We start from the raw sequence: 6,966 nt of genomic DNA on the forward strand, positions 1-6,966 counted from the left end.
GCCCCAGGAGTCCTCAAACTACAGCCCACGGGCCACACGCAGGTGTTTTTTTTTTGCCCGTTTGTTTTTTTACTTCAAAATAAGATATGTGCCGTGTGCATAGGAATTTGTTCATAGTTTTTTTTTTTTTAAACTATAGTCCGGCCCTCCAATGGTCTGAGGGACAGTGAACTGGCCCCCTGTTTATAAAGCTTGAGGACGCCTGGTAGCCTCATGCTCCCAGGCTACACACCTGTACAGCATGTCGCTGTACCGAACACCGTGGGCAAGTGTAACACAAGGATCCAAACACGTAAACACAGGAAAGGTGCACTGAAAGTATGGTGTAAAAGTAAGAAATGGTACCCCAGGAAGGGGCACTTACATGAATGGAGATTTCGGGACTGGAAGTTGCTCTGCGTGAGTAGTGAGCGAAGGCCTGGGACGTTACTGAACACTGCTGTAGACTTCATAGACACTGTACACCTAGACTACACTAAATTTTTTTTTTTTTTTTTTTTTTTTTTTTTTTTTTTTAGACAGAGTCTCACTTTGTTGCCCAGGCTAGAGTGAGTGCCGTGGTGTCAGCCTAGCTCACAGCAACCTCAAACTCCTGGGCTCGAGCGATCCTTCTGTCCCAGCCTCCCGAGTAGCTGGGACTACAGGCATGCGCCACCATGCCCGGCTAATTTTTTTTTTTTATATATATATCAGTTGGCCAATTAGTTTCTTTCTATTTATAGTAGAGACGGGGTCTCGCTCTTGCTCAGGCTGGTTTTGAACTCCTGACCTTGAGCAATCAGCCCGCCTCGGCCTCCCAGAGAGCTAGGATTACAGGCGTGAGCCACCGCGCCCGGCCCACTACACTAAATTTAAAAGAAAAAGTTTTTCTTTAATAATAAATTAACCTCAGCTTATTGTAACTTTTTGTAAACGTTCAAGCTCTTTTGTAATAACATTTAGCTTAGAACACGTTGTACAGCCGTACAAAATGTTTTCTTTCTTTATATGCTTAGTCTATATGCTTTCTTCTATTTTTAAATATTTTTAAAATTTATTTTTACTTTTTAAACTTTTTCGTTAAAAACGAAGACTCAAACACACAGGGTCAGGATCATCGATATCACTCTCTTCCACCTCCACATCTTGTCTCACTGAAAGGACTTCAGGGACAGTAACAAGCGCTCATCTCCTATGATAACAATGCTTCCGGAACATCTGAAGAACCTTCTTGAGGTGGAATTAGGTTATTAAGTTTGAAATGTCCGCTTGCGCTTTTTTTTTTTTTTAAAGTACTAAGTTTTACAGTCGATATCTCTGACTTTTCACTTTGACACTTCTTGTTTTATGTTTACCGTGAAGGCACATCCTCAGTCTTTCAAACGCACGTTTTGGCTTGTGATTATCTTTCAAATTTGTTTCTAGAATAATTTTTGTGAGACCATGGATCAGTCAAAAATTCGTGTTATTTTCGAACATGAGTTCCATTGTGGAACCAGCGCAGTGCAGACAGCTTGAAATATCAATGAAGTGTTTGGGAAGGATGGATGGTTTGAGAAGTTCCGTTCTGGTGATTTTAATCTTGAAAATGAGCCGCCATGTGGGCAACCTGAGACCAAAGTGGGTAATTATGAGCCGAAAGCTGTAGTGGAAGTGAATCCATGTTAGCCTACGCATGAATTAGCAGCAAGGTTTGACTTTTGGACCATTTGAAACAAATCGGCAAGGAAAAGAAGCTAGATAGATGGGCTCCACGTGAATTAAATGAGCGTCAGAAGAGAATCCTCTCGAAGTTGGGCTTTCTCTGCTGTCACAGCATAAAGGTGAACCACTCCTACACCTACATATTGTTAAGTGTGATGAAAAATGGATTCTTTTTGACCATTACAAGTGTTTGGCACGATGCTTAGATAAAGATGAAGTGCCAAAATATAGTCCCAAACCGAATATTCATAAAAAAAAAAAAAAGCTAAGGGTGTCTGTCTGGCAGTCCGGAGCTGGTGTTATCCGCTACAGCTTCATGCAACTTGGTCTACTGATGATAGCAGCGATGTCTGCCGCAACCAGTTGGATGAAATAATGAGGATGGCTTATGACTGAGCAGCCGAGACCGGTCCACAGAGACAGGCCAAGCCTCTTGCAAGACAACTCTTGACCACAGGTCACGCAAACACCACCACTCAAGTTACAGAAGCTGGACTTGGAAACTTGCTGTCATCCGCTGACCTTGCGCCAACTGACCACCACTTCTTCCAGGCTTTGGGCCACTTCTTGCAAGGAAAAATACTCAATTCTCAATCAGCTTTGGAAAACACCTTTCGCAATTTCATCACTACTGGCTCTCCAGGCTTCTTCACTGCTGGCATAAACGAGCTATCATTAAGATGGCAAAACTGTGTTGATAGTTTAGGCACACACTTTGATTAATGGCACTGCTTCTTGTTTGAGATATAATTATTGATTTGAAATCGGACATTTCATATTTAATGGCCTGATATAATTTGAGTAGTAAACTTTAAAATAATTTAATTTACTTTATGTGCCTGTATCAAAACATCGCATGCACCCTATAAAAATATACAACTCATATGTACCCATATTAAAACTAAAATTTGTTTTTAGTAAATGCATATATCAATAACATAGTTATTAAGTATCACGTGCTGCACATAATATACTTTTCTTTAAAAAAAAAAAGAAGAGTCTCTCACCTAGAGTGCAGTGACATCATCATAGCTCACAGCAACCTCAAACTCCTGGGCTCAGGGGATCCTCCTGCCTCAGCCTCCCGAGTAGCTGGGACTACAGGCATGCGCCACCATGCCCACCAGGATAATTCTATTTTTTAGTAGAGATGGGGTCTCACTCTTACTCAGGCTGGTCTCAAACTCCTGACCTCAAGTGATCCACCTGCATCAGCCTCCCTGAGTGCTAGGATTACAGGCGTGAGCCACCTCACGGAGCCCATAATATACTTTTATATGACTGGCAGCACGGTAGGCTAGCACCAGAATCACCACAAACATTTGAGCAATGCATTGTGATACAACCTTGGGAGGGCTACATGTCACTAGAGGATACGCATTCTTCAGCGTCATTATAGTCTGAGAACCACCGACATACATGCGGTCTGTTGTTGACCAAAACTTGGCGCATAACCATAGTGCCTTCCGATGATGATGGTCTTACCTCCACTACTTCCTAGGCGCCTCGCTTAGGATGAGAATCAAATCACTTCAAAATTCTGATACATTCCCTAATGAAGATAGAATTACAGTTCTGGGCCATGTTCTCAGCTCATTATAGGTACATTTAGTTTTGAGCATTTCATAAGACTATGTTTCCATCCTTCTTATGTATTCATTTGGGATAGTTTAGAAACAGCATGTTTGGAGAGGGCTTTTAATCATTCACTGATTTTGGAGATGTACTTCTGGAGAGGGCTCTTACAGTTAGAGGTGGATGTGATTTTTGCTAATAGCACTTTTGCTTTCTGTCCCTTGCATAAGCCCTGGAATTATGAGTAAAAAAATTCAACTGCTGATACAAGGCTTTGTATTTTAATGAGAGAAAAAGAAAAACATGCTGTAAACAGGTCCGAAACTTCTCATTTGCCTTCGGAAGGTATTGACTTAAAATATGGTGACACAAATTTTAACCAACCCTGACTCATCAAGGATGGCCTTAGCCGGGCGTGGTGGCTCACGCCTGTAATCCTAGCTCTTGGGAGGCCGAGGCGGGCGGATTGCTCAAGGTCAGGAGTTCAAAACCAGCCTGAGCAAGAGCGAGACCCCGTCTCTACTATAAATAGAAAGAAATTAATTGGCCAACTGATATATATATAAAAAAAAAATAAGCCGGGCATGGTGGCGCATGCCTGTAGTCCCAGCTACTCGGGAGGCTGAGGCAGAAGGATCGCTCGAGCCCAGGAGTTTGAGGTTGCTGTGAGCTAGGCTGACGCCATGGCACTCACTCTAGCCTGGACAACAAAGCGAGACTCTGTCTCAAAAAAAAAAAAAAAAAAAAAGGATGGCCTTGAGGGAAGTTCTTTAAATTCCAAGAGTCTCAGAACCTCAAAAGATAAAATGAGAAGCATAATATAATGTAAAATGTAGCTATTTATTTGTGCAAATCTTTACATTGTACAAATACTTTCAAATACACTACCTCAAATAATCCTCTGCTGGCCATATTCTATAAATGAAGAAATTGAATTGAGGCCCAAGCAAACTAAGAATGTTCAAAGACTGGAACCACTATTTGTGGACTTCTTGACATTACTCCTGAAAATGTTTTGACATTTGAGCTGCCAAGCTGGATCCAGTGTGATTGGCACACTTAAGTTTTTAAAATTTGAATGCCTTTAGGCAGCTCACATGCTTTCCAGCTCAGTCCAGTCTTCCCACTACTACTAATAGTTCCATCACTGGCCAATTCACCTGTTTTTGTTAGGGCCTCTAAGTACATTTGTGTGTGTGACATTATCCTGAGTTAATTTTCCTTGGGTATTACTATTTTGTAGTTGAAAACTTTAGGGTCTAAGCTATCTGTTTCTTAAGAGGCTTGATCAACATTCAATAGCAATTAAAAAAAAAAATTCCTCAAGATTCTACGTGTCTTTGCACCGTGGTGTACATGACCAGATTTACTAAGAAGTTAGTGATAACCCAAACTTGTTTGGTACTCTTCAAAAAGGCTTTTGGTATGTTCTATTTCATGGTGAAACTAAAAACTGAAAATGTAGGGGATGAGCTAGACGGTAAGTTTAAAATTATATGTAGAAATGAAGCCAAAATGAATAAATTAACCAGTGTTAATTTCCACTGACGTCTGTGGTAATGTATTGTTTCAAGGCAAAAAAAAATAAAATAAGAGTGTTTGGTATACAGGTTACACGTTTTTTTTTTCCCTTGGGATGAGTTAGGAGATCCACTTATAAGAGAACTATGATTGATAGCCAAAAAGGCGTTTACAAGAGAAGAATGTCTCGTATCCTTGCTCAAAACTTTAAAGACATATGTAAGAGTTCCTAATACCACCCTTCTGAAGCTTGACAAACAGCAAATGTGTGGAGGCATCTCCTAAGTCCCGAATTATTTATTCTACACATTTTAAAAAAGAATCATCATCTGAATAGTCAAATTACGATGGTATCCCAAAGAAAATCCATGGGCTGCTGTTTTCTGAGACAGTCACATATAATATAAAATGCCCGTTTCACTCAGTGAACATGATCTGAATTATCAGTCCGAAATTCTCACTGACTTGGTTAAAATCATGAAAAATAATCCCTTTTTAACCTTGATTAGATGGTTTAGTGTAAAAACCAACGGGAAATAAAAGCAAGAGTCAGCCCGTTTCCTCCCCCGTCGATTTTTTATTACATGCAAAATGAGACCCACTAGAATTATTATATTTTTCAGAAAAACTGCCACTAGGGGGCAGTTTGCTTATAATTAAAATAAGTTACTAATGTTTTAACATTTGAGAATCTGGTAATTACCAGTATAGAGAAAACACTTAAAGAATAATTTTACAAACCTGCTTCAAGGTTATTTGATCATTTTAATGTCAAAGACTTAAAAGATACTGATGTTACTGAAAGCATATTATTAATAGTATATATTAATATACAGTTAAAATACAGTGGCCACAAAACAATTTTAGAGCTAGTGAACATAAATACCTGGATAGAGTTGTAACAAGTCTACTTAAAGATCTTTTGACTTTGCCACAATATTAAAAGGCAAAAAACCAAAAACCCTCTGGTAGGTTATTAGAACAGATGTTTACTTTGAAAAAAATATTTTATTCCTAACAATATACTCATATAATTAAAAACATAACTAAAAATATAAAAGGGCCTAAATTGAAATATTTTCCTTAAAACTAACTGTTCTATTTTTGTAAGAAATGTTTCTTTTGATTTTATTTTGAAATTGAGGACTGTCCTCAGGGAAAGGAAATAAAGTTCATATAGAAAACATTAATTCAAAATAAGCCAAATAGTACAATGGCTCAAAAGGAAATTAGGTTTCTAGATGAAGTGGTTTAAAACAATAATTTTTAAACACTTCAAAAGATGAACTACATGCTTTGAATATTACTAAACTGAAATGCCAAACATGAACCTGATAATTCATAGTATCAAGAACCACTATTTCAGATTAGAGAAACCTAAGTATCCGATAGTATGAGTTAATGATAGAAAAAGATAAATAACCCATTTTATTCTGGGTCACTGCATGTTGACTTGAGTTTTTGGTCTGGTACTTAAAATGGTCTATTACTAGTCCATCGCTAGTTAATACTGGTTATAAAGCTACAAATTTGAAGGATTTAAAGAAAAATACTACAAATTACTGAATATTTCCTAAGAGGATATAAATTTAAAATTGTGATTAAATTCACCTAAATCCTATAATCTATTTCATATCCATTAATAGTAGTATTTATTTTAAAGGTAATTTAATTAAGACAATGGTCCCAATATTAAATCTATCTTAATTTAGTGGCATAGCCTCAAATTATTAATCCCCCTTCTTTGGTTAACAGGGCTCTCTCCCTTTGCAGAACTGAACCGCCCCTAATCTGTTTTTGGTGAGACTGCCAATCAAAATCACACATTTGCATGCTTTTAAGGAAAAATAGTTAAATACACCATCTGTTTTTAGGAAGGAGAGAAGAAAGAGTGGAGAGGCAAAATCTCCTTTTGTATCACCTCCCTAGGAAGTATGCAGGTTTTGAGCTGTCTTCCTCTGAGGGCAGCAATATAGTGGGAGACGTCTTCCCTTTACAAACAAAATGCTAGAATTTTCCCCTCCCTTCATAACCTATTTATTGTTATGAAATCATGTAAGCCTCTTCATATCAGGGCATTTCATACCTTAGTCATTTCTAGTCATCCAGCCTGAAAGACCTATGTTAATTATTTTTTTATCTTGATCTTAAAAAGGATCTTTATGTTTTAGAGATACATAATGAAAA

This window comes from Microcebus murinus, chromosome 26, assembly GCF_040939455.1.
Source record: "Microcebus murinus isolate Inina chromosome 26, M.murinus_Inina_mat1.0, whole genome shotgun sequence".
In the NCBI taxonomy this organism is placed as follows: domain Eukaryota; kingdom Metazoa; phylum Chordata; class Mammalia; order Primates; family Cheirogaleidae; genus Microcebus; species Microcebus murinus.